Genomic DNA, 27,032 nt, shown 5'->3' with positions numbered 1-27,032 from the left:
CATCCCAATTGTGAATGGAGCTGGACGATAACCCTCTATACCACTACAAGGCTTTTCCCTTCAAAGATGTGGCTAAGAGTCTAATAGTAACATCATCTTGAGTGATATTGTGGATGGAGCAGATGTTTGCAATGTCTTGAATGTTCTCAATGGGTGTAGTAGTTGTTTCACCAGTGAAGTATGGTATACTCTTCAATGTAGCCACTGCTATGTCATTCCATTGAGTCAAAATAAGGGGACTTCCCCCATTGAAGGTAACAAAGACTTGATTTCTTGCCATGTGAAATAATGATCTACTGATATGAGTGGTGGGAGCCCTTGATATCAATGGCCTTTCAAATGGAGGAGTAGAACGAGACCTGGGAGATGGAGTGTTTACAACCTTGACACCCCTAATTGGTGACAATGAAGATATACCTCTCCGCCTTCTTGGACCTACAGATGGAAGGTCTACAAATTGGAACTTGCCTCTAGAAGATGCCCCCGTGTGAATTCTGGGCATGAAATCTGCAACTAACCTCAGAAGTTCAGAGGTCTAGAGTTGATGTCTTCGACACTTCGGGAGCTCAGATGTTTGGAGCTAAAGTTACTTTGACACTTTGGGAGATAAAGGTACTTCTTGATTATATTCCGAGTGTTTGGTTTGTTTGCATTGGTTGGTGTCCTATTATGGTGGTCCTATTTGGATCCGGTTAGACTTTTTGTGTTACTTCACTAAGGGTTTCTATCGGTCGGTGAAACGTGTTGGATTTTGGTCTTAGCGGAATTTTTGGCAAATGGAATTGTTCGGTTACTTGATTTAGGTCCATGCTATGTAATGTAAATCATAATATTGGTCTAGTGATACTGTGTAATATAAGTTTTGTTATTATGGGTTTATGGGTTTAGAGTTTAGCCGACCTTGTCAATAAGGTTGATGATCTGTATTTATAGGTGAATTATACATTTAATTTATATATAGATGGATGGATGGGATCGATGGCTATGTCTACATTATCACAAGAAGGTTTATGTGTGAATAAGTGATATATCATTCGGTGAAGGTTTTTGTATTGAAGACCATACATATGTACTTAACCGAAATGGTATCAAGCATTAGGAGATGCTACTTTCACAGTTCATTCTTTCTGGATTGTAGTCCAATGTTTTTATAAGTCAGTGAGACTTCCTTTTGTGATGAGTAGTGAGCTCTAGGCGGTTGGCTTGATTGCAAGTGCAATCCCCATTGTAATTTTACATACTGCTGCAGAAGTATTATCTGATTGTGGGTAGGGTTTCCCACCATGGTTTTTCCCTTTGCTGGTTTTTTCACGTCAAAATATTGGTGTTGTGTGTATTGTGGTTTCATGTTCTATCCTTCATTGTGTTGGTTTCTTTATGCTCTAGTTTAATGGTTTTGATATGCATTACTTCTGATTACTATTGGTAAATTGATTCACACCTCCCTCTTAGTTTACTCTCGGTATCAGATCTATCTAACAATTGGTATCACAGCAAGGTCCTCTCTACAGAAGCTTAACCACTTGAGGAGGTTCGATGGCAACTACATCTAGTTCTATATTCAATCCCTATCGAAAAGAGAGTCAAAGATTTGATGGTACAAATTATAAAATATGGAAGGAGCGAATGAAGATTCATCTCAGATGTCTTGGAGGTGAAGTTTGGGAGATAGTGGAGAAAGGGTATATACCTCATGATCCTAATTCTGGAACACTGACACCTACTGATGAACAAAAGAAGCCTGAAAATGTTGTTAGAGAAAAAAAAGCATTGTTAAGCGCCCTATCTAATGAAAAGCTATTGAATGTCATAGAGTTGGAGAATGCAAAGCTGATCTAGACAAAGCTTGAAACTCTTTATGAAGGCGACCAGGCTATGAAAATTGCAAAACTTGAAGGTTTCCAGGTAAGGTATGAAAATTTGAAGATGGAAGAAGATGAGAAGATAATTTCTTTCATGGATAGAGTAAATGAGATTGTTATGGGAATCAAATGTTGTGGCGGATCGGTTAGTGAGGATGAGATAGTGTCAAAGGTTCTGAGAGTTCTACCTCCAGCTTATAAGATGAAGGCTACTACAATCAATAAAATTCGGACAATGTCAAGTACCCCTGTTACCAGAGATACACTGCTTGGGAAATTGACTTCTTTTGAGCTTGAGGAACTTGGAGATTAGAGTGCTACTAAAATTGAGACTACATTTAAAGCATCTCCCTCTGGTAAGAAAAAGGTAGATTGGAAGGAGATGTATGTTAAAGATATAGAGGACATTTAAAGAGAAGAAAGAGAACTTGAAGAGATGGAAGATCCAATTGCTAGAAGAATTTTTAAAGGACCAACTAGAAGTAAGTATGAAGGAAAAATCCCTTTTAAATGTTTTTCATACAATAAGATTGGTCATTTTTCTTCTAGATGCCCTGAAAGAGCTGTTAAGAATCATGAAATATTTGTGAAGAGTTATAACCCTAATCCAGAATATCAAAATAGAACTAGATTCAGAAGGAATAAGGATAAATCATGCTATTATGCTAGTGATGATGATGATGAACCTATGAGTGGAACCAGTAATGGAGCTCACTCCAGTAAGGACTGGGTTTTTATTGCTATCAAGGATGATTCTCCAGAACCTGTCATTGAAACAACTAAAACTGAGGAAAAGGCTTTAGCTACTAAAATTGAAGAAAAGGATGAATGGGTTATATACAGTGGATGCTCACATCACATGACTAGTGACAAGAAAATTTCTATCACTACAAGAATTTGATGGCAGACTAGTCAGATTTGGAGACAACAAGGCATGTAGGATCAAAGGCAAGGGAACAATATCATTGGATGGTAAGACTAACACTGATAATGTTTATTATGTTGAAGGCTTAAATTATAATATTTTAAGTGTAGGTCAGATGGTGGATAGAGGATTTCATTTACAATTCAAGGATGGAAAATGTAAGATCATTAATAGATCTAGATTGGAAATTGCTTCCAGAACTCAGAACAATGAAAACATCTTTCATTTGAACTCTAGTGAGAAAGCTTGCTTGATTGCTCAGATTGATGAAAGCTGGTTATGGCATAAGAGGATGTGTCATGTAAATTTTGATTGCATAGTGAACATCAGTTCAACACCGGCTGTCAGAGATTTGCCAAAATTGTCAAACCTCATAATCTGGTATGTAGAGAATGTCAAATGGGTAAGCAAGTAAAAAATTCTTTTAGAAGCATACATGATAAATCTAATGAAATTCTTGATCTTATTCATACTAATCTGTGTGGACCAGCAAGGAATAAAAGTTTTCAAGGAGATAGATAATTTATGTTACTTATTGATGATTATTCTAGAATGATGTGGGCGGCATTTTCAAAAGAAAAATATGAAGCTTTTGATAAATTCAAATTCTTTAAAGTTGTGGTTGAGACTAAGATAGGACTGAAGATAAAGTGTTTGAGATCAAATCAAGGTGGTGAGTTTACATCCAGTGAATTCAACAACTTTTGTGAGAAGAATGGAATTAGAAGACAACTTTCTGCACCTAGGGTTCCACAATAGAATGAATTGGTGGAAAGGAAGAACAAAACCATATTGGATGCAGCAAGGAATATGATGACATAAGCTAAATTGTTTGATATTTATTGGAGGGAAGTTGCCAATACAGTTGTATACACTTTCAACAGAGTACACATAAAAGGTGATACCGGTAAAACTACTTATGAATTATGGTTTGGTCATACTCCTACTGTTAGATATTTTAGAGTTTTTGGAAGTAAATGTTACATTAGAAGAGATGCTGCATTGGGAAAATTTGATCCTCGAAGTGATGAAGGAATATTTTTGGGTTATTCGACCAAGAGAAAAACATATAGATGTTATAACAAAAGATTGAATAGGATAACAAAGAGCATAAATGTCAATGTGGATGAACATGATAGTAATCAGATCAGATCATATGACTGTGGATCGGAAGATGAATTTATCAGACCTGAACTGGTAATGCATGAAGCTTCTTAGAACAATGAACCTGTCACTCTAGAACATCAAAAAACTCAACTGTGACAAAGGAACAGAAGAAAGAGTCAATAAATCAAGAAAATTCCAAGACTCCCAATTATGTGAAACTAAATCATTTTGAAGATCATATCATTAGAGATAAAAGCAAAGGTGTGATGACTAGGAGAAGGTTGGCTACTAAAGAGGTATGTTTGATTTCTCAAATTGAACTGAAATCATTTATTGAAGCAAGTAAAGACGAAAATTGGATAAAAGCAATGGAAGAATAATTAGATCAGATTGAAAAGAATAAGACATGGGAACTAGTTCCTAGACCTAAAGACAAGAACATTATTGGAACTAAATGGGCTTACAGGAATAAATTGAATGAGGAAGGTCAAATTGTGAGGAACAAGGCTAGATTGGTTTGCAAAGGTTATTTATAGGAAGGAGTTGATTATGGTGAGACTTATGCACCGGTTGCAAGAATTGAAGTAGTAGGAATTTTTCTTGCTTATGTTGCACACAAGAACTACAAGGTATATCAAATGGATGTCAAATGCACATTTCTGAATGGATATCTTGAAGAGGAAGTCTACATTGAGCAACATGATGGATTTTCTTTATCAGAAGACAATGGCATGGTTTACAGATTGAAGAAAGCTTTATATGGACTAAAACAAGCCCCTAGGGTATGGTATGCTAGATTAGAGAAATATCTTTCTAAACTTGGTTTTAGCAAAGGTAATGCTGATAGTAACCTATATTACAAAATTGAGCATGATGACATACTGATCATTGAAGTTTTTATGGATGATATCATTTTTGGAGGAGAAGATAGTCTATGCATGAAATTTGTTGATGATATGAAGAATGAATTTGAAATGTCTATGATTGGTGAGATGTAGTTTCTCTTAGGTTTGTAGATTACTCAGACTGATAAAGGTATTCATTTGTCAAACTAAGTATGTGAAGGAGTTACTTAAGAAATTTAGACTTTAGAATGCCAAACATGTTGGTACTCCTATGATAACCGGTTGCAAATTGTCAAAGGATGATGAATCCCCTAAAGTTAATCCAAGTAGATACAAATCAATGTGTGGTGGATTGTTGTACTTAACTCAAACTAGACCTGATATTATGAATGTTGTTTGTATTTCCTCTAGATTTCAGTTAGATCCTAGAGAAACTCATGATATTGTTTTTAAGAGGATATTCGAGTATTTGGCAGGTACAACAAACCTTGGATTATGGTATCCAAAGAATGATGACTTCAGATTATGTGAATATACAGATTCTGATTGGGCAGGAGATGTGGATGATAGGAAGAGCACTAGTGGCGGTACATTATTTCTTGGGAAGAATTTGGTTTCATGGCTTAGCAAGGAACAATCACGTACTTCGTTATCTACTATTGAAGCGAAATATGTAGTTGTTGCTACCAACTGTACTCAGATTTTATGGATGAAACAAATGTTAAATTATATAAGGGTAAGTTATGATGAGCCTATTTTTATTCAGTGTGATAATACTATTTCTATTGATATGTCAAAGAATCCAGTATTTCATTCCAAATCAAAACACATTTCTATATGGTACAATTTCTTGAAGGAAAAGGTTGAAGCAAAGGAAGTCAAATTGGTATATGTGTCTACTAAGGAGCAGATTGTAGATATTCTAACTAAACCATTGCCTAGAGATACTTTTGAATATCTCAGAGATCAGTTGGGGGTTACCAACCCTCCAGAAGAGACTTAGAGATGCAGAAATGCATCAATCTGGTAAGCTTATCTGATATTTTCTTTGATCAGGGTTGATGAGATGATGCTACTACTCAAGGGGAGTATTCAGTTGTTTGGTTTAGTATTTTTGACTTGGTATCCATCCTTTTTCATTGATGTCAAAGGGGGAGAGGTGGTATTCATGTGAAAATCAGTCATATCTTTGAGGGAGATTGTTGGCATTCCTTGGCACTTGAATTTTTTTCACATTCAGTGTTGCCATCAAAGCCAAAGGGGGAGATTGTTGGTAATATGATGGATTTGGTTAAGTGTTTTCATTGATGTCAACATTGTATCCCAGTTGGAGGCTACCCCAATTGGACCTATCCCAGTTAGTCTTGGTGATCATCTTTGTTTTGGCTATGATTCTGATCTGGTATGATTAAATCTCTGGAATTGATTTTAGATGCTCACTCTAGATGGTTATTTGTTTGCCATATTCTGTTGGTTCATGTTTTGGTGCTCCGATAGCTATCGCTTATGTTCCCGGTTGGTATTTCCCAGTACCGGTTAGCTTTACCGGTAAGTGATATTTGGTGTTTTGGTCTGGCTTATGGAATCGGTTTCTATCATGTTGAAGGTGCTTCTTGATTATATTCTGAGTGTTTGGTGTCTTTGCATTGGCTGGTGTGTTGTTATGGTCGTCCTATTTGGATCTGGTTAGACTTTCTATGTTACTTCACTAAGGGTTTCTACTAGTTGGTGAAGCATGTTGGATTTTGGTCTTAGCAGAATTTTTGACGGATGAAATTGTTTGGTTACTTGATTTAGATACATTTTATGTAATGTAAATCATAATATTGGTCTGATGATATCGTGTAATGCAATTTTTGTTATTATGGATTTATGGGTTTAGGGTTTAGCCAACCTTGTCAATAAAGTTGATGGTTTGTATTTATAGGTGACTTATTTATGTAATTTATATATCGATGGATGGATGGGATCAATGTTTATGTCTGCATTATCAGAGGAAGTTTTATGTGCAAACAAGTGATATATCATTCGGTGAAGGTTTTTGTATCATAGGACAAACATTTGTGCTTAATGAGAATTGTATCAAGCATTAGGAGATGCTACTTTCATAGTTCATTCTTTCTGGATTGTAGTCTGATATTTTTGTAAGTCAGTGAGACTTTCTATTGGGATAAGCAGTGAGCTCTAAGCAGTTGGCCTAATTGCAAGTGCAATCCCCATTGTAATTTCACATGCTATCGCAGAAGTATTATCTGATTGTGGGTAGGGTTTCCCACCATGGTTTTTCCCTTTACCAGGTTTTCCACCTCAAAATATTGGTGTTGTGTGTATTGTGCTTTCATGTTCTATCCTTCACTGTGTTGGTTTCTTTATGCTTCAATTTAATTGTTTTGATATGCATTAGTTCTGATTACTTATGGTAAATTGATTCACCCCTCCCCCTCTCAGTTTGCTCCCGGTATCAAACCTGTCTAACAATCCTTCCCCTATTGTTGTCATAGATGGTGGTTCATTTTGACTATGGTCCTTCTGATTCATGTCCTATTTTTTTAATAGGTTTTTACTTTATTTTCAATGCAATTATCTATTTCTATTGCTAGAAACTATATATGGATGAATGTAATATTGTTTTGAGTTTGTATATGTTTAGATTGTGTTTAAGGTATCAAGTGATGTGTGAATTTTTTATAAGAATTGAGAATTTATATTGTGATCTTGAGGAAGGTTATTCATGCAAATTGTAGATCTAATATTGAATGCCTACATAGTTCATAGTAATAATATAGGTGAACATTTGATCTCATCTACTAGTTTCCTCTAGACATTTGGTAGCTTTAGATGAATATGTGACAACATTCTAATTCATTGCAAATATTTTAATAATTGGCTTCTCTTGTACATGTGGGTTATTTTAGCTTTGAAGATGGATAATGTGAAGCATATTTAATTGCAGATGTATCTAAGTCTTTCATTTATAAATGTATGTAAGTATTATTCTATTGTGGTTTTCATACATGTTCTTATCCTCTTTACATCTCTTGATTCTATTGCCTAACAGAGTACACAACAATTTAACTCAAATCCTTCTCTATTAATAATGTAGGAGTAGTTTAGGTTTATTTATGCTCCCACAATACATTGTTGTAACTTGTACCTTATCTCATACAAGTTAGAGATAATAAACTACTAGAAGATCATATACGTTGCTTTTATATGTATGCATCCATTATCAAGTGGATTCACTTGTAGTGTATAAAATTAATATAACATTTTGATTTATATACTAAAGATCTATGAAGTTATGTATTTCTTGTTTGTTCTATTTGTAACAGGTACTAACATGAATTTAATAACAATCAAAGGCATGCATAGGACCTCTGGTATACTTGTTAGGGTCTAGTATCTATTCTTCATTTGTCTTTAATTAACTTCATAAGAAGACCTTGAAGAATATCCTACTTGGCCTTATTAAAGTTAAAAAGAAATTTGTCCACTTTCATGAATTGATCCCTAGTTATCCACATTTTGCTGATGAATTTCATGAATATCTTCTTGATGACGTGTTCCCCTAGCCTTGAACACCGACCGTGCTAATAATGTGGAGATATAGCTTTGAGAGCCAACTAACAGCTAATGTTTGGATAAGTAGCTCATAGAAATGTAGTCCCATAGAGTGCAAAGGTTGAAGGTTACCTTGACAAGACAATTTTAGCAGGAATGGTTTCTCTAAGAATTTCACTTGTGGTTATGTACGGTAAATGGAGAAGTACTCAAGATGCACAACAATTGTTTGACATAATGTCTTCCGAAAAATGTCATTTTTTGGAATGTTAATGATTGTAGGGTTTTCGTCAAATGTAGTTGGAGGATGCAACACCAAACATGGTTACAATGGTCTGTATGTTGCCATCATGTGCTCATTTGGCAACTTTACAGCGGGGCAAGTAGATACATGCCTACATACCCTATCAGAAAAGCATCAACTTGCTTATATTTCATATCTTCAACAAGTTTAGCGCTAAGTATAGCAGTTTTGTTATTCCGGAGAAGAATCTATGATTAGTTTTTTTTTTGTTTTTTTTTTTAATTTCCAAACAATTTCAATAAAATACTTCTGTTTCTAATTTGATTATATCCCATTTATGTATTCCTCTATCTATGGAACACATTCAATACGGAAAAATGGATGTAACAGAGTTTTGACGTTATAAATAATGTCATAACTGCCAAGGCTAATTCCCATTCCGTACATCATAAAAATCGGTTTTATCTAATCCTTACCGTTCATGGAAGGAGGGTTGTATTCTTTATTTTATTTTTATAAACTTTTTAGTACAATTTTGTAACTGGGTATCGTAGCGGTGTAAATATAATCGTTTTCTTCAGAATATGTAATTTTTTTAGTTTTTACTTATCACTGACAGTCCATGGTAGCTTAAACTGTAACTAAATCGGTTATAGGTCAAATCAGGTGTTAATTCACAACATAATTTTATGAGGAATGTTTTGAGACAATATATTTTTGTGAGAAAATTTTCAGGAAGAAGATGGATGATCAACAATCTCTTGCCAGATTTATCTCTGCAAATTACAGAAACTGGCTCTCACTGGTTCTGGTCTGGTCTATGTTGATATATATTTGACTAAACCTCATTTATTCAGGCTATTATTCCATCAAAATTATGCGATTTCATTTTTATTATACTTACAAAGATTTTCTAGGAGTGATGTAATGAAGCAACAAATCATCACCTTCATCTATTGAACTAACAATTTTTAAATAAAAAATCAAATATTTTCAACCCAAAATTCATTATGAATTAAAAAAAAGCCAAAATCACTTTGTCAGTATGATAGCAGGACAATAATAAAAACAAATGAAGATTGATTGATGACCATCTGCCTATTTATTACCGGTTAAGTTTTTAACTGGCATGCTATGGTTGTGGATCAGGAACTAATAAGAAGAGTGCTGGATTTAGTATAAGTTTATTCCACTATGATGTATGTGCCTGAAATTATAATTTAAGTGCGTGAACGCTATGTTCTGTCGAACACCACCAACAATCAAATATGTTCAATCCATTGGATTAGATTCTTGAGCTTTTAGGACTATCTTCTTTGTTTTAGAACCATGTCTTAGGCCTCTCTTTAGTTTAAGGTCCTCGGAAGGCACCAAAACTTCTAAATCTTTTCCGGGCATAAAAAGCGAATCCTGTATCCATTGCAAGTTATCATGAAGGTGTTTAATTATTCCCCAAAAGTTTTTAACGCATGGTAGAGTGTTTCCCAGTCGTGACAATGTTATAATATGCCATGTTGAAAGCCATTTTGGTCACAGATATATTTGAACTTGTGTGTGTTTGCTCTTTGTCAGGGAGATTGAAAGGTGGGTTTAGAGCAGAAATGATATCCGAGCACATTCCACCTCGTATTAGGTACCCGAGTTTCTATTAATAGCATTCAATCTGGTTAACTTCCCCTGGTTGTGAACATTTTGAGCTAGGCATATAAATTCTTGGGCAACACCACAACATGCACGATTGTCTTGGGATGTTCCCACCAGGTTTAGATGGATAAGCTAGGGTTGGGCATCGTGGGATTAATGAAGTTGCATGCTTTCCAATGCTCTCGCATGGCAGTTTCTTGCGTCTTTAAGAGCACATGACATGGGAATGGAGGACGACGTCAGACTCCATCTCCCAGCTCTATAGCATATCCACTCTTTATGTCAATGAGTGAGTTATCTGTTCTGGAGTATGCCTCGACTTTAAGGGTCGATCTTTACTAATTTCTAATTTCTTTTTTTTGGGGAGGATTTTATATTATCTATAAAGAAATTTTAGTCATAAGAGCATTAAATTTTAGGTTAAAATTATTTCGGTTAAGAGTCAATTATTCAGATATCTATTCATCAAATTCATCTAGGGACATCCCTTAAGATGTCTGAGACACACACTCAACAAGACTTGATATTTGGTGGACTTATTTAGAATCATTCAACTTGAATCCTACTTTTCAATTCATGTTTTTTAAAAAATAAAATGATGCCTAACAGCAGCAACAAGGCTTCCAAAAGCCTTCTTGGCTAACACCCCTCCAAAATGAACTCCACTGTTTTTCACTTTTTTAACCAAATGCCATTTCCTTTCATTTTCTAAACTTAGAGTCCCAAAAAGAATACATCCACTTTCTCTTCCCACGAAAAATTTCATTCAATTTCCATGTGGAATCTTCCCTTTTGATGCTCTTACACCACTCTTTCCACCAACTAAAGATAGATGTCCATGTAAGACAACTAGCACACCCAGTTGACTCTAGACATGGAAAAACCCAAATTCAGCCTTATGGTATGCCCAACATAGAAGATGTGCTCTTTTTGTAGCATTTAATTCTCATGGATTTGAATTTGAACCTTATTTTGGCTCTCATTTGGGTGCATGTGGGGCCCACAAGTTCCCAACACCCATTTTGACAAATTTTGATTTTTTAAATTTTTTAATTCCACCAAATTACATTAAAATATATCCCAAGGTCTATTACAAGCCATGTAAAAATATTAATAAAAATATTTGGCCTCATTTAAACTACCTAAAGCCAAAATTCCAACAATGCATAAAAATAAAATATTTTTGGGTGTATAGAATTGCATGACCCCTTGGATGCTCCTACATCATGTATCCACCTTCAAAAGAAATGTATCTATGACCTTGAAGTGGATTGATCCATCTAGATGCATTAGAAACAATTTTAGGACCCAACATGGCCAATCCAATAGAAACATTTGGATTGGATTTTTCTTCTTTAGGACCATTTGCAAGCCTTTGTGAGGTTCTTTTCTCATATTTATAGTCTTTTAGGTGTGTCTATATGATCATAGTGTTTATATGTTATCTAGATGTCAAGTACATCACTCCTTGTTTAAAGCTCCAATATCATTGAATGGCAATCATGTCGTCAAACTTAATTGAAACCATTTTTCTATTCCTAATTCATAATCCTTTTGGCATCAAACTTATATTTCTTTTACTACAAGGGTAACCTTATGAACTTTATTACAATATGTTTTTGATTTTCTATAGCCCTTAAACACTTAACTTAGAGCACATGAAAAAATTATGTACAATTATTCTACCACCTAATCTATTCCTCTTTACTACTAAGTGATCACAAATTTAGTATCCCTTTCTCTTAAGCTCCTAGCTACCATATGCCTAGTGTTATGACTCTCTACTACAATTCCACCCTTGCCACATTTTGATATCTTATTAGTAGCACACAAATTTGTCAATTTAGTTCATCTTTGAGAGTCCCTAACCCTCTTTGTCCTATGAGATACCTATTACATATGTCATCCTTACTTTTTCTCCATTTGATCTCTCACAAACTATTTGGCATTGACAATTTCTTATGCACCCAACTTTGTGATAACTATTTTATGCACAATTGGCTCCTGTTGGTTCTATGTGTACTTGATGGTGAATCTTTTCTGGCCACATATCATCTCTAGTGATGATGGGCCTAAACTATTATTCATATGGTAGTACCTTCTTCAAATAGTATATTTTTTATGCCATGTAGCACCTACTTAACATAGATATGGACATATTCTCTTCTAGTTTATATTGGGCATATTCTCTTTTTGGTGCCTTATACATTAATAAATATTATATGATGGATCATCCACTTTCATGGTCCGCACTATGTGTATCCAACTTTTTGCCTTATTAGGGATTGACATCTTTGTAGTCCAACCTATCTTAAATGATTACGTGTTACTTGTATGCTTTTCTCATTCATCTTTCTTCACTTAAACTATTGATTTTAAACATGATGCTCCAATGTCTTTGTAACCATTATTTTTCATAGAATTCAAATCTAATAATAGTGAAACTTAATTTATGCTATTATAGTCGATTATCATACTATGAATATTAGTTTTCATATCTATATAGATACAGTGTGCCCAACTAGGTCATGTAGATTATGGTTGGGAAATTTCTAATGCTTACTAATGATTATTGGATATCATCCTTTCCTTTTTGATGTCTTAGATGGTGGTTCATTTTGACTGTGAAACTTCTAGTTCATGCCCTAATATTTATTTATGGCTTCTTATTATGTTGTTTATGCAAGAATCTTTTGCTATCACTAAAAACTATATATGCATGAGTGTAAGATTTTGTTGAGGTTGTCCCTTAATTTAATTTTATGGTTGTATATATTTATATTGTGTTTAAGGTATCAAGTGATGAGTCAATTTTTTTATAAGAATTAAGAAATTATATTGTAAGCTTGAAGAAGGTTATCCATGCAAATTGTAGATCTCAAATTGAATGCCTACATGGTTGATTGTAATAATATAGGTGAATATTTGTTCTCATATATTAGTTTCCTCTAGCCATTTAGTGGCTTTAGATGAATATGTGAGAACATTTTAATGCATTGCAATTATTTTTATAATTGACTTTTCTTATAAATGTGGGTTATTTTGGCTTTGAAGATGCATAATGTGAAACATATCTAGTTGTAGATGTATCTATGTCTTTTATTTGTACATATATGTACAAGTCTTATTCTATTATGGTTTAGATATATGTTCTCATCCTCTTTACATGTGTTGAGTCTATTGCCCAACGGAATACACAACAATTTAACTCAAATCCTTCTCCTAATAACGTAATATTTTAGGTTTCTTCATGCTCCCACAATACATTGATGTAACTTGTATCTTATCTCATACAAGTAGAAGGGAGTAAACTACTAGAAAATCATAATAGTATTGTCTCTTTTAATGTATGCATCCATAAACAAGTGAATTCACTTGTAATATATAAAACTAATATAACATTTCTAATTTATATGAAAAAATGTCTCTACAACAATATGTATTTCTTGTTTGTTCTATTTGTAACAAGCACTAACATTAATTTAATAACAATCATGCGTTTAATAACAATCATAGGCCTTTGGTATACTTCTTAGGGTCTAGTATCTATTTTTCATTTGTTTTTAATTGACTTGCTAAGAAGACCTTAAACAACATCCTCCTTAACCTAATATAAATAAAAAATAAATCAGTCCACTTTCATGAATTGATCCCTAGTTATCCACATTTTTCTGATGAATTTCATCACTATCTTCTTGATGACATGTTCCCCTAGCCTTGAGGAATGGTCGTACTCCTAGTAATGTGGAGACATAGCTTTGAGAGCCAACTCACAGCTAATGTCTGGATATATAGTTCATAGAAATATAGTCGCATAGAGTGCAACAGTTGCACCGTTATCATCGATTCAGGCAAACTGATGGAAACAATCTTAGCAGGAATGGTTTCTCTGGGAATTTCACTTGTAGATATTTACACTAAATGGAGAATTACTCAAGATGCACAACAATTGTTTGACATAATGTCTTCCCAAAAATGTCATTTTGTGGAACATTAATGATTGTAGGTTTTTCGTCAAATGTAGCTGGATTATGCAATACAAAACATGGTTACAATGGTTGGTATGCTGCCATCATATGCTCATTTGGCAACTTTACAGCAGGGCAAGTAGATACATTCTACATACCCTATCGGAAAAGTATCAACTTGCTTATATTTCATATCTTCAAAGTTTATTGCTAAGCATAGCAGTTTTGTCATTCTAGAGAGAAGAATCTATGACCAGTTTTTATTTTTTCAAAATTTCCAAACATTTTCAATAAAATACTTCTGTTTCCAATTTGATTATGTTCCTTTAATGTATTCCTCTATCTGTGGAATAGATTCAATGTAGAAAAATAACTGTAACAGATTTTTGAGGTTATAAATAATGTCATAGCTGCCAGGGTTAATCCCTTTTCCGTAGATTATAAAAATGGGATTTATCTACTCCTTACCGATCATGGAAGGAAGGGTTGTATTCTTTATTTTATGTTTACAAACTTTTCAGTACAGTTTTGTAACTGGGTCTCGTAACGGTTTAAATATAATCGTTTTGTTCAGAATACGTAAAATTTTTAGCTTTTACTTATCATTGTGAGTCCATGGTAGCTCAAACTGCAACAAAATCGGTTACACTCAAATCAAGTGTTATTTCGCAACGTAATTTTATAAGGAATGTTCTCAGAATATATATTTTTGTAAGAAAATTTTCAGGAAGAAGATGAAGATTAACAACCTTTTGGCAGATTTATTTCTGCAAACTACAGAAACTGGCTCGTACCGGTTCTGGTCTGGACTATGTTGATTTAATTTGATAATATAACACTATATCATCACCCTTATCAATTGAACTAACAATCTCTAAATAAAAAATCAACTATTTTTAACCTAAAATTTATTTTTCATTTAAAATAAAAAAACAAACACAGAATCTCCTTTGTCAGTATGATAGCAGGTTCCATTGGATTAGATTCTTGGGGTTTTAGGGTTATCTTATTTGATTAAAACCATGTCTTATGCCTTTTCTTTTGTTTAAGGCCCTCGGAAGCCACCAAAACTTCTAAATCTTTCCCGCGCATAAAAAGTGAATGCTGTATCCACTGCGAGTTATCATGAAGGTGTTTAATTATTCCCCAAAAGTTTTTCACGCATGGTAGAGTGTTTCCCAGTCGTGATAATATCTTGTACGTGCGAGTTATAATATGCGAAGTTGAATGCCATTTTGGTCACAGATATATCTGAACTTGTGTGTGTGTTTGCTCTTTGTCAGGCAGATTGAAAGGTGGGTTTAAAGCAGAAATGATATCCGAGCACATTCCACCTCGTATTAAGTACCCGAGTTTCCATTAATAGCATTCAATCTGGTTAAGTTCCCCTGGTTGTGAACATTTTGAGCTAGGCATATAAATTCTTGGGCATGTTCCATTAATGCACGATTGTCTTGGGATGTTCGCACCAGATTTAGATGGATAAGCTAAGGTTGGGCATCGTGGGGTTGAAGTTGCATGCTTTCCAATGCTCTCGCATGGCAGTTTCTTGCGTCTTCAAGAGCACAGGAGGAGACACGCAAGAGCACGGGAGGGGGAGGAGGATGTCAGAGGTCATTTTAGTGTTTTAAATGTATAAAGGATAATGATGTATTGGTGCATTTTAGGGATCGGATAGTCATTTCCATATTCACTTCTTAATGAGATCCTTCTTAATTTGCTTTTATGAAAGATTTAATATTATCTATAAAGAAATTTTAGTTAGAGTACAAATTTTTAAGTTGAAATTATTTTAGTTAAAAGTCAATGAATGGGAGTTATCGATTATGTTAAATTTGTTGGAGGTATATCTCTTACATAGCCTTTCAATCAATAAGACTTGATACTTAGTGTGCTTATTTAGATCTTGTTAGTGTATTTATTTTATTTAATTACACTTAGGCTTACTTAAGCCTACTTAGTCGTCTATTTCTACTTGACACTTGTCCATGCAAGTTGTCAAAATCATTTAGGAGTCGATTAGAGAGGTGTTGACTTAGTTTCGATAACTCATGCTAGTTTAGCCGAAGGCAACTCGCCACCACTCATTGAGTGTTGAGTTCAACTTCTGATTTGACCCAATCACTCTATCTATATGTACTTTCCTTTTTCATCTTATTAAAATGTCAACTTTGCTCATATTTTGATTGTTTTTGTGCCTGCAATTTATCTCCATTAAGATCTTGGTTATTTCAGATCTATTCAACTTCACTTCTACTTTTCATTTCACATTTAAAAATAAATAAATTTGTTAGCTTATGTGAAAATTTTTAATAAAATACGTTATATTAAAATAATTTTATTATCTTATTAATCATGAGTACTAAATATTTAAAAAATATAATTATCTATCTTTAATAAAGTATTACAACTAATTTAGTTATTATTTAATAATATATTACTCTATAATTTAGATTAACATGAATATTTTTGAATAGGAATCATAATCAATAAAACATTATTAAATAGTTTTTAATAATATTCTAATAAATATTTTTCAAGATATAATTTGCTTCTATTTAAACTTAGAACATAAGTGTTTCTCTAATTGTTTTCTAACACAAATACAAAAGAAAATAATGCATTAAACATCAACTAAAGGAACATTATTAAAGATCAATAATCCTTCTTGATTTTGTATTCTTTCATGTCTTATATACTATGTTCCAATTTTAGCATTACCTTCAACTATATTTAAAGATGTCTTTATTAATGTATTTGACATTATTGAAATCCAACTTTAATTATTGAAATCATTGATGATGTTTTGTTTCAAAAATCCTCAATCACAATCAACAATTCTTGCAAGAATAACAAGGATGACTTGCTATAAATTTATCACATGAAGATAGCTTTTGTGTCAATGTTTTGAATTACATAAATTTTCCAAAAATATTTCATCTTGAAAACCTCACAATTCAAATGCAATGAATCAACAAAAGATTACAACTCCTTAGATACAAATCATGTCATTATTCAAAGGAATATGTTGTAAATGTTGGAGAAGTTTTACAAGTTATAGTCCACTAACTAGCCCTCATTTATTATATGTACTACTATTTGATACATATAAAAAACAAAAATGAAATGTAAAATAATAAATAACAATACTTTGAAATTTATGAAGAAACAAAAACATAAAGTTTACTATTACAACTAAAATTAAATTTCTAAATTGTTGTGCATAAAAATCAATTAAATATTCATGATGATCGTATATTTTAAAACATAAAAGCATTCTAAAAAAGAAAGGAAAAAGAATCTTTATATTTTTTAATAAATTATTATATATATCTTTAAGAAATATTATAAAATAATATATTCTAAATTAAACTAACTTATTATTTTTTTATTATAATTTAAAGTTGTTTAATAATTTAAAGTCTCATGTATATATGGTCATATAAAAATATAACAATTCAAATTCTATGGCTAATAAGTTTTGAAATTGTGAAGTATGGTCTAAATTCAAAAATAAATTCCACAAACCATAAAATTTCCAATTTGCTTGAGAGTGAAACTATTAGTTAAGAAGACATATGTACAAAGATTGGGTCATTTTAAGGATAACTCTGTGTGGAGTTTCTAGGCACACCCTATATCTTCTCTATATATAGGTCTTTTGGTAAGGATCCCAAGAGTATGCCAAGTGTCAATTACTCTTAATCTAATAGGATTGTAAACACCTAAAATTTATTGTAGCAATTTAACTAATTCTCATCATTAATTCAACACCACTTTCAATACTAATTAATTAGGTTTCATATAATAATTCTAGTTTCTTAATTTGATTGTGTAAAAATTATTTTGCATTGAACTCTATTTTCCATCATCAACAAAATAAATATCTAGAAGAGAAAAAATGTTAGTCATAAACTAAGAGAAGCTAGAAAAGAAGGGGGAGGGTAGGAGAAGGTTGTACATGTTGGCAATTGACACTCAATTGGTTGGTTTCACTATGTTGTCATTGATGGAAACATGGTATTTTGTTTCGGCTTCATGTTTTGGTTCAGTTGTGTACTGACAGGCACTTCACAAACACTACACCGACATCGGCACCAGCAGGTTAGAAGGATTTCTTTGGTTATCAGCAATGCAAGCCGACATGGTTTAGAATATGGTTATCGATATTGGAGGCCGACATCTCTTGGATCCAGTATCGACAATTGTTTTTGATATTCATGCATTTATGTTATCTAGTCGAGATGTAATTTGATATTATAATTATCTTTGTAAGCTGACATAAGGCATGATAAGCTGTATAAGATATATAGGTCTATTGGATTAGATTATATTGATATATATATGGTGATGGATATGTGAATGTGATATAATGTGAAATATATTAGAGAGATTACGTATGTGAGGATATTTATGTAAGGGTTATTTTGGTAAAGGGTTTAGGGTTTCAAACCAGAACAGAGAGAGCTTAAACCGAAACTGTATTCTCGCATAGAAGATGCTATCTTAAAAATTCAACACTTCTTCGAATTGTAGTCTGGATTTATATGTAGTTAGTGAGGCTCCATTTGTGATTGAGCAGTGTGCTCTAGGCTATAAACCTTCCTGCAAGTCCAGACCCCTTATATTTTGTAATATCTCTTCATATGGCTAGTGGATTGATATTGTGGATCACAAATCCCACCGTGGTTTTTCCTCTTTGAGTTTTTCCATGTATAATTTTGTGTGTTATGATTCTCATTTATGTGATTGGCTTATTGGTTGCTTTACTTCTTTCAATTATGTATGTACCGGTATACCAGTTGGTGTATGCATGCTTTAATAAGGTTAAAATTCATAGATCCAATATAGCACTGATTCAGCCCCCCTCTCAGTGTTATTGGATTTCAACAATTGGTATCAGATCCTTGTGCCTCGGAGGAAGTTTAACAGCTTGAGGAAGATCTCGAATCCGGAATCCATGGACATGGGTTTGGAGAAACAACTTGAGATGACACTTGATGATTATGATGTTGAAAGGTTGAACAAGTTAAAGATACAAGATGAATTGAATTCTTCTAAGGAATTCATTCTTGTCCTACAAGAGAGGCTATCATTTGTTCAAGCTAGGAGGAAGGAACTTTTACAAAGTCAGGATGATGAAGAGAAAGATGCACATAAGGAACAATGTCAGAAATTGTGTTAGGAGAACATGGTTATGAGAAATGAAATGCAAGATATAACTATGAGAATGTCTAAGAAGATTGAGGACCGAAAGAAAAAGGAAGAAAATCTTGTTGTATCCCTGAAGAACAAATTTGAAGAATGTGGTAGGTTGGTTCATGAGTGATATATTGAGAACTGATTTAGTACAATCCCAGAGTAATGAACAAGAGCTTCAGAGACAAATAATAATATTGAGAGAAGATCTAACTACTACAAGTGAGTATAAAAAAAAATTCAAGATTAGCTCAGCATAGCTAGATGAGTTGTTGAAGAGACAAGGCAGATTGGAGATTCTAGTGGACTTGGATTTGAGAAAGGATAGAATTCTGGTACTGCTAATGAAGATCAAAACCATAAGGCACCGATAAGGAAATTTAATGCTTATAAATTTAATGGTATATGTTTTGTTTGTAACAGATTTGGTCACATGGCTAGACAATGTAGAAACAAAGGAAATCAGAACCTTGATTTTTCTCCTAGTAAATGTTCTAAATGCAATAGGTATGGTCATAAGACAAAATATTGCAGAATGAATGTTAAATGCTATGCATGTGGAAATTTTGGACATATGGCTAATCAGTGCAGGTCAAGAAATTTCACCGGTTTTAGCAAAGCAATTCAAAGGAACAATGTTACATGTTATACATGTAATGAGGTTGGACATATTGCTAAATTTTGTAGAAGTAGAAATCCACTAGTTGGTAATGGAGTATCAAATGAGAAAGGGAAAGAGAAGGTTAGTGAAATCCAGCAAGATCATACTCAGAGATGGGTTAGGAAGACTTAAGAAGATGGGTTAGGAAGACTTAAGAACAATCATCAGATGGAAATGTTGTTGGCATTCTACGCTCCAATGAGAATAGTTGATTTTGTCATTGATGAAAACCAACTGGTAACATGGTTCACAACTTACACTAGCAATAAACATCATCTACCGGCACCGACAAACACTATAGATTATTCTCATCGGCATCCAGTTTACACCAACAGAAGATCTTACCGGCACCCCAACCGACATGGAAATTATATTATTTTGTATTGTAATTATATTATATAGCCAACATGATGTATTGTAAAGATTTATATATGTATGAGATCTTATAGGCGATTTTGTAAGTATCTAGATGGAATGTAATTAGGTAATGCAAGCGATATTTATGAGTGAATATCTGTATATGCATTTTGATGTAATAATTTTGATGAATGAATAAGAGCATAGCAGAGTGAAGAAAGGTTTATGGTAGAGGTATCTGACAAAGCTTAAACCGCTACTGAATCCAGCATTGCAGATGCTATTTTGAGTAGTACATTGTCATTGGATTTAATCATCTAATTTTGTAGTCAATGTGACTCCTTTTTGTGATTGAGCAGTGAGCTCTAGGCTATTGTCTTTCCTGCATGTGCGGGCCCCTATTGTATTAGTAATATTTATTCACATTGGCCAGTGAGTAAATATTGTGGGTCACAAATCCCACCAAGGTTTTTTCCCTACCAGGTTTCCTCACCAAAATATCTTGTGTTATGGTGTGCATTGATGTTGTCTCTGTTATTTCTCTTTATTGCTTTATTGCTTGTTTACCGGTACTTTAATTTGGGTTGTAAAGTTGCAAACAAGTTTAAATCCTTGGTAAACCGGTTAGACGCTGATTTACCCCCCCCCCCCCCCCCCCCCTTGTCAGTGCCTTTGGGACTAATCAAGTACCTAACAATTGGTATCAGAGCCTAGTCCTCTATTTGCATAAGCTTAACAGCTTGAGGAAGATTCTAAAACCAATATCAATGAAAAGTTTGAGACAATAGTTGGAAGGAGCTCTTGAAGATTCTGATGCAAAAAAATTGAAGAATATCAAACTGGAAGATGAACTTAGAACTTCTCGGGAATTTATCAAAGCACTTCAAGATAACCTAGTTATAGCAAAGAATAAGAGAAAAGAATTACATGTGCAATTGCAAAATCAAGATGATAATGTTAAAGAAACTCTCAAAGATATTACAAACAAATTGAGACAAGAGAACAGTAACATGAAGAATGAGATAGAAGATTTAACCATGAGACTATGTAAAGATATTGAAGATAGAAAGAGGAATGAAGAAGATTTGGCCAGAAGACTAAATGAAAGATCAGATGAATCTCAAAGGCTTAGTTATGAAAATGATATGCTTAAAACTGATTTGATTCACATGCAACATGATAAAGAGGAACTTTTGAGACAAGTTAGCACTTTGGAAAGTGAGTTGATCACTACAAATGAATACAAAGACAAATTCAAGAAAAGTTTAGATAATCTTGATGATATGCTAAAAAGTCAGAAACCTAATGGAGAAACAATTGGACTTGGATTTGAACATGGAGAAAGCTCCAGGACTACAAACAATCATGATCACAGCAAACCGGTAAGGCAACCTAATGCTTATAAATTTAATGGGAAATGTTTTAATTGCAACAAATTTGGTCATAGAGAAAATCAGTGTAGATTTAGGAATAATTAGAATACAAACTTACCCATCGGTCAATGTTCCAAATGCTATAAAAATGGTCATAACTCAGACAATTGCAGAATGAATGTGAAATGCTATGTTTGTGGTAGATTTGGACATTTATCTAATCAATGCAGAACTCAAACCGGTCAAGGTTATGGAAAGGCTATTCAGAGAAACATTGTAACTTGTTATGCATGTAACAAGATTGGGCATATTGCAAAATTTTGTAGAAGCAAGAATACACCAGCGAACAATAAAGGATCTAATAACAAAGGCAAAGAGAAGGTGACTAAAATCAAGCAAGAATTTTCAAAATAATGGATTAGGAAGAAAGATCAGAGTGGTGATGAATCTATCACTGCACCAGCACGAGATTCTTCATCCAACTAAGGAATAATCCTTAGGGGTAAGGCAACAAACTGAAATCCATGCATTTACCCTCGGTTGATGGTAAGAAGTTATATTTCTTCTTTACCGATAGATATGTGGAGTTTTTCACTTCACAGGCGAGCATTTATTGTGGTTGTAAGTCAATTTTTTGGTTAGAAAGGCATTGTAACCTCTCATTTCAATTCACCAAGAATCCAAGCATTCGAAGAGAGCAAAATTGAGCAAAGGCATTCTAAAGGAAAAGCAGCAAAATTCTTTTTCAGGGCATTCAAGGATTTCATAGTTAAGAGGTATTTATCTATCGCAATGGCATCTTCATCTTCTATTACTGAATTCATAGCCAACCCTACCATTGTGGAAAACATTAAGCGACCTAGACCCATTTTCAAGATCATTCCTAAGATATCAAAACAGGATGACTCTATTGGTGCATTTTCTAAAATTTCGAAGGGAGTTGCGTTCACTGAAGACCCTAGGGCATAGATACATTGCAACATAGAAATTTTAGGGTCTGAAGATTTTATGAAGATGTACATGAATGTAATTATTGACAAGGATGGGATAGTGAAACCAAAACATAAGGTAGTTGAGGATTTAGGTTTTATAGACATCCTTCATATGCCACAATTCTCAGATGAAGCTGTCCGATATTTCCTTAACAGGGTTCATAGAGAATTTATATGGTTGGACTTGGTATTCAAGATTACCAAGGAAGTTATTAGAGTTGTTACTGGTTTACCCTCCACTGGTACTAGACTTGACAAGAAGAAGAAAATCCCTAACAAGGAAGTTATGAGCTTAACGGATGCTACATATGACAACTGGTCACTTAGGGTTAATGACATAAAGGATAAAAATGTTAAATTTGCTAGCATGATAATTGGATATAAAGTTGGTCACACAAATAGGTTGAATTTTGTATCTAGTTCATGCATTCATAGTGCACATGAGATGATTGTAAATAATGCAAAGATTGATATTTGTGAATGGTTGAAGGATGAGTTGCTAGAAAATTTGGATAAGATAAAAGGTGACAAGAAAGGAACATTCAAGTTTGGAAATCTGTTAGTATGTTTAATGCTTTACTTTTCTAAAGAGATCCTCGACATAGGTCATAAGGATTTACCTATGATATTTCTATTGGAAAATAAATAAAGGAGGCAATCACTGGTATGGGAGCTAACAGTGATGAGTTGCTCAAAGATTACTTCAAGAATTTCCAAACTAGAATGAAACAAAGAGAAAGGATTTACCAAAGCATTGTAGATAAATATGATAAACAAATATGCTTTGTAGTAAAGAGATGAAATCTGGATGGAAACAGTTAAACCCATAACAATATGGATTACTAAAATGGGATATGAGGTGGACTCTCACATCTTGGACTCATATGCAAAAATACTCCTAGATGCACCACTGGAACCAACAAAGGAAATATTTGGCAATGCTAAAACAATTGAGAGTGGTGTAGCCATGATGAAGGAGAGGAAGAAAAGAGATAAGTTCATGAAAGATGCTTCAAAAATGGTAAAAGATGTTATAGAAGGGTTAATGAATCTTAGTGGTATGGCTGCTAGTGTGAAAGAAAGACAATCAGAGCAGATATTGGAGCTCACATTTCCCCGGTGGCTACTTCTTCTGATTCTGATGATGACAAGGCAACAAAATTTAAGAGAGTTGAAAGAAAGAAAAGAAAACCTTCACCGGCACCTGCTCCATCTCCAAAGAATTCAAGGACACAAAGAAAGAAGCAACAGGTTGTAAGAGAGCCTAGTAAGAAGGTAACTCCTAAGAAGAAACAAGAACCTAAGGCACCAAACACTTACACCAAAAGATTTGATAAATGAAATCACACAAGAAGGTAACCTTAGTAATGTAAATAAACTTTATCATTCTTTCAAGGATTCAAATAAGGACACTATAGAGGAAAGCATTATTTTGTACCTTGATATCTACAAGAAAGTTCTCATTGAGGTTTTAGATGATCTGCCTAATGATTTATATTTAAGGTTAGAGGCTAAAAGAATGTCGCTAATGGAATTAGATAAGAAATTAAAAGTTGAAGCATTTTTGGCGGTTCACCCTGTCAACTCCCGATAGGAGATTGATGAATTGATTGCAGAAGCCAACCGGTCATTTTTTGTAAGTGGTCATTGGCAAGTTAGCCTTATGGCAGGGAGAGTGAAATAAATTGTAGATGAAAAAGTAGACAAGTGGGACATATTTTTTATGGAAAGAGAAAAGAAAGAAGAAAAGGATAGACAAAAAATGGATGTCTTTTGCAAAGTTATATCAAAAGGATAAAGGTAAAGGTAAAATTGGTAGTGTACCTAATATAATGGTCAAGGATAACCTTCCTCCACCGACACAGGACACCCCACCAATAACTATAGAGGCACCGGTACAAACTGACAGTCAACCGAAAGAGAAGGCAAAGGAAATAGCAAGAGATGACACTAATCCAGAATCTAAAATTCTTTTTACCATGAATGTGGACACACAGGACTTCAACATTGTCATGGACAAGGAAACTACATAGGTTAAGACAGTGTATGCTACAAATATTGAGGTCTCTTGAGTCACCGGTCATCACTGTTGACTCTCAGAACATTGAGATACCAACAAAAGTTGAGAAACCTGATACCATCCCAGATGCTACTCATCCTAACTTTGAGAAACTGGTGAAAGCACAAGAAAAAGCAGAGGTAAAAGCACAAATTGAACCTATAAATGCTGACACTCAGTAGAAGGTAGAGAAACCGGTAGAGAAAGAACTTGAACAGAGTATAGCTGAACCGACAGACAGCAAGGCAAGAAGTAAGAATGACATTAAGGTTGAAAACAAAGTTGAAAGATAGAATGAGAAAACAAAAGAAACAGTGAATAAAGAAGAGGTCAATGATGGGAACAAGGAAGAAGTGGTTAAGGCAATTGGACAAGTATCTGAAGAAAATAAAGTTATTGCAGAACCTAGCACTTCCACCATTTAGGCCCACAAATGTAACAGATGTACTTTTGGACTCCATAAAGAGGATCATAGATTGCAACGCCTTAGCATTTAAGGCCATTTATGATACATTACCTATATTGAAAAATGATTGCACCAGCTTGTAAGATAGATCATATTGATGAATCTTTAGGTAAATTGGACACATTGTCCAAATTCATTGCTTCAAATATTCTAACTGTAGATAAGATTAATGAGGAGACTATTAAGGAAAGAGTAAATAAGGAGAAAAGTGAATTCTTTGATAAAACTATTAAGGATTATACTGAGCCTATTGACTCCTTACTACCGACACTTAATTCCACTATTTTGGAATACAAAGAATTATATAAGGAAGCATGCAAACCTCACAACCTAACAGAAGACATTGAGGAAGAGATAAAGAAAAAACAAAAAGAGATAGATGATATAGCACACAATATGATAGGTTCTTCGGAACTTACCTCAATGTTTTAGCAAGAAATGGCAGTTATTGAAGAGAAGATTGAGAAACTGGAAAAAGAAAAGGCAACGATAAGAATGAAGGCATGAGAGATAAAAAATAAACTTGGTCCTAGATTGAACAACCTTATAACTCAGTGGGCAGAGCTTTCTAAAGCAACAAATCAAGGAGAAAGATCACCGGAGCAACAAATGCATTATTTGACCAGTATGATCCAGCAGACTAAAACCATCATCTCTGCAGAGTCTTAATCTGGTTTTGGCAGATATCTTTCAAATTGTACATAGTCGGATACAATCTATGAGGTAGAATTTTGAATTCTTTGATTATTTTTTACATCCTTTGTCATTGATGTCAAAGGGGGAGTAGTAGTGTGGAGAAAAATGTACAGAAGAGATCATTTTCTCAGGGGCACCACTCCTATTTTTGGATCAAATTTGGACTTCTTTTTTGGATAATAGTTTTGGGATTTTTCTCATGAGTGTTGCCATCAATGCCAAAGGGGGAGATTGTTTTCATTATACACTCAAATGAGAATAGTTGATGTTGTCATTGATGGCAACCAATTGGTAACATGGTTCACAGCTTATACCAGCAATAAACATCATCAACCGACACCGGCAGGCACTACAGATTATTTTCACCGACATCTAGTTTACACCAACAGAAGATCTTACCAGCACCCCAGACGACATGGAAATTATATTGTATAGCCGACATGATGTATTGTAAAGACTCATATATGTATGAGATCTTATAGGTCATTTTGTAAGTATCTAGATGGAATGTAATTAGGTAATGCAAGCGATATTTATGAGCGAATATCTATATATGCATTTTGATGTAATAATTTTGATGAACGAATAAGAGCAAAGTAGAGTGAAGAAAGGTTTATGGCAGAGGTATCTAACAGAGCTTAAACCGGTACTGAATCTAGCATTGCAGATGCTATTTTGAGCAGTACATTGTCATTGGATTTAATCATCCAATTTTGTAGTTAGTGTGACCCCTTTTTGTGATTGAGCAGTGAGCTCTAGGCTGTTGGCCTTCCTGCATGTGCAGGCCCCTATTGTATCAGTAATATTTATTCATATTGGCTAGTGAATAAATATTGTGTGTCACAAATCCCACTGAGGCTTTTTTCCTACCAGGTTTCCTTGTCAAAATATCTTGTGTTATGGTGTGCATTGATGTTGTCTCTATTATTTCTCTTTATTGCTTTATTGCTTGTTTACCGATACTTTAATTTAGGTTGTAAAGTTGCAAACAAGTTTAAATCCTTGGTAAATCGATTAGACACGGATTCACCCCCCCTCTCAGTGTCTTTCGGACTGATCAAGTATCTAACAAA

This window comes from Cryptomeria japonica, chromosome 10 (genome assembly GCF_030272615.1).
Source record: "Cryptomeria japonica chromosome 10, Sugi_1.0, whole genome shotgun sequence".
NCBI lineage: Eukaryota > Viridiplantae > Streptophyta > Pinopsida > Cupressales > Cupressaceae > Cryptomeria > Cryptomeria japonica.
This window is presented reverse-complemented; position numbering follows the sequence as displayed.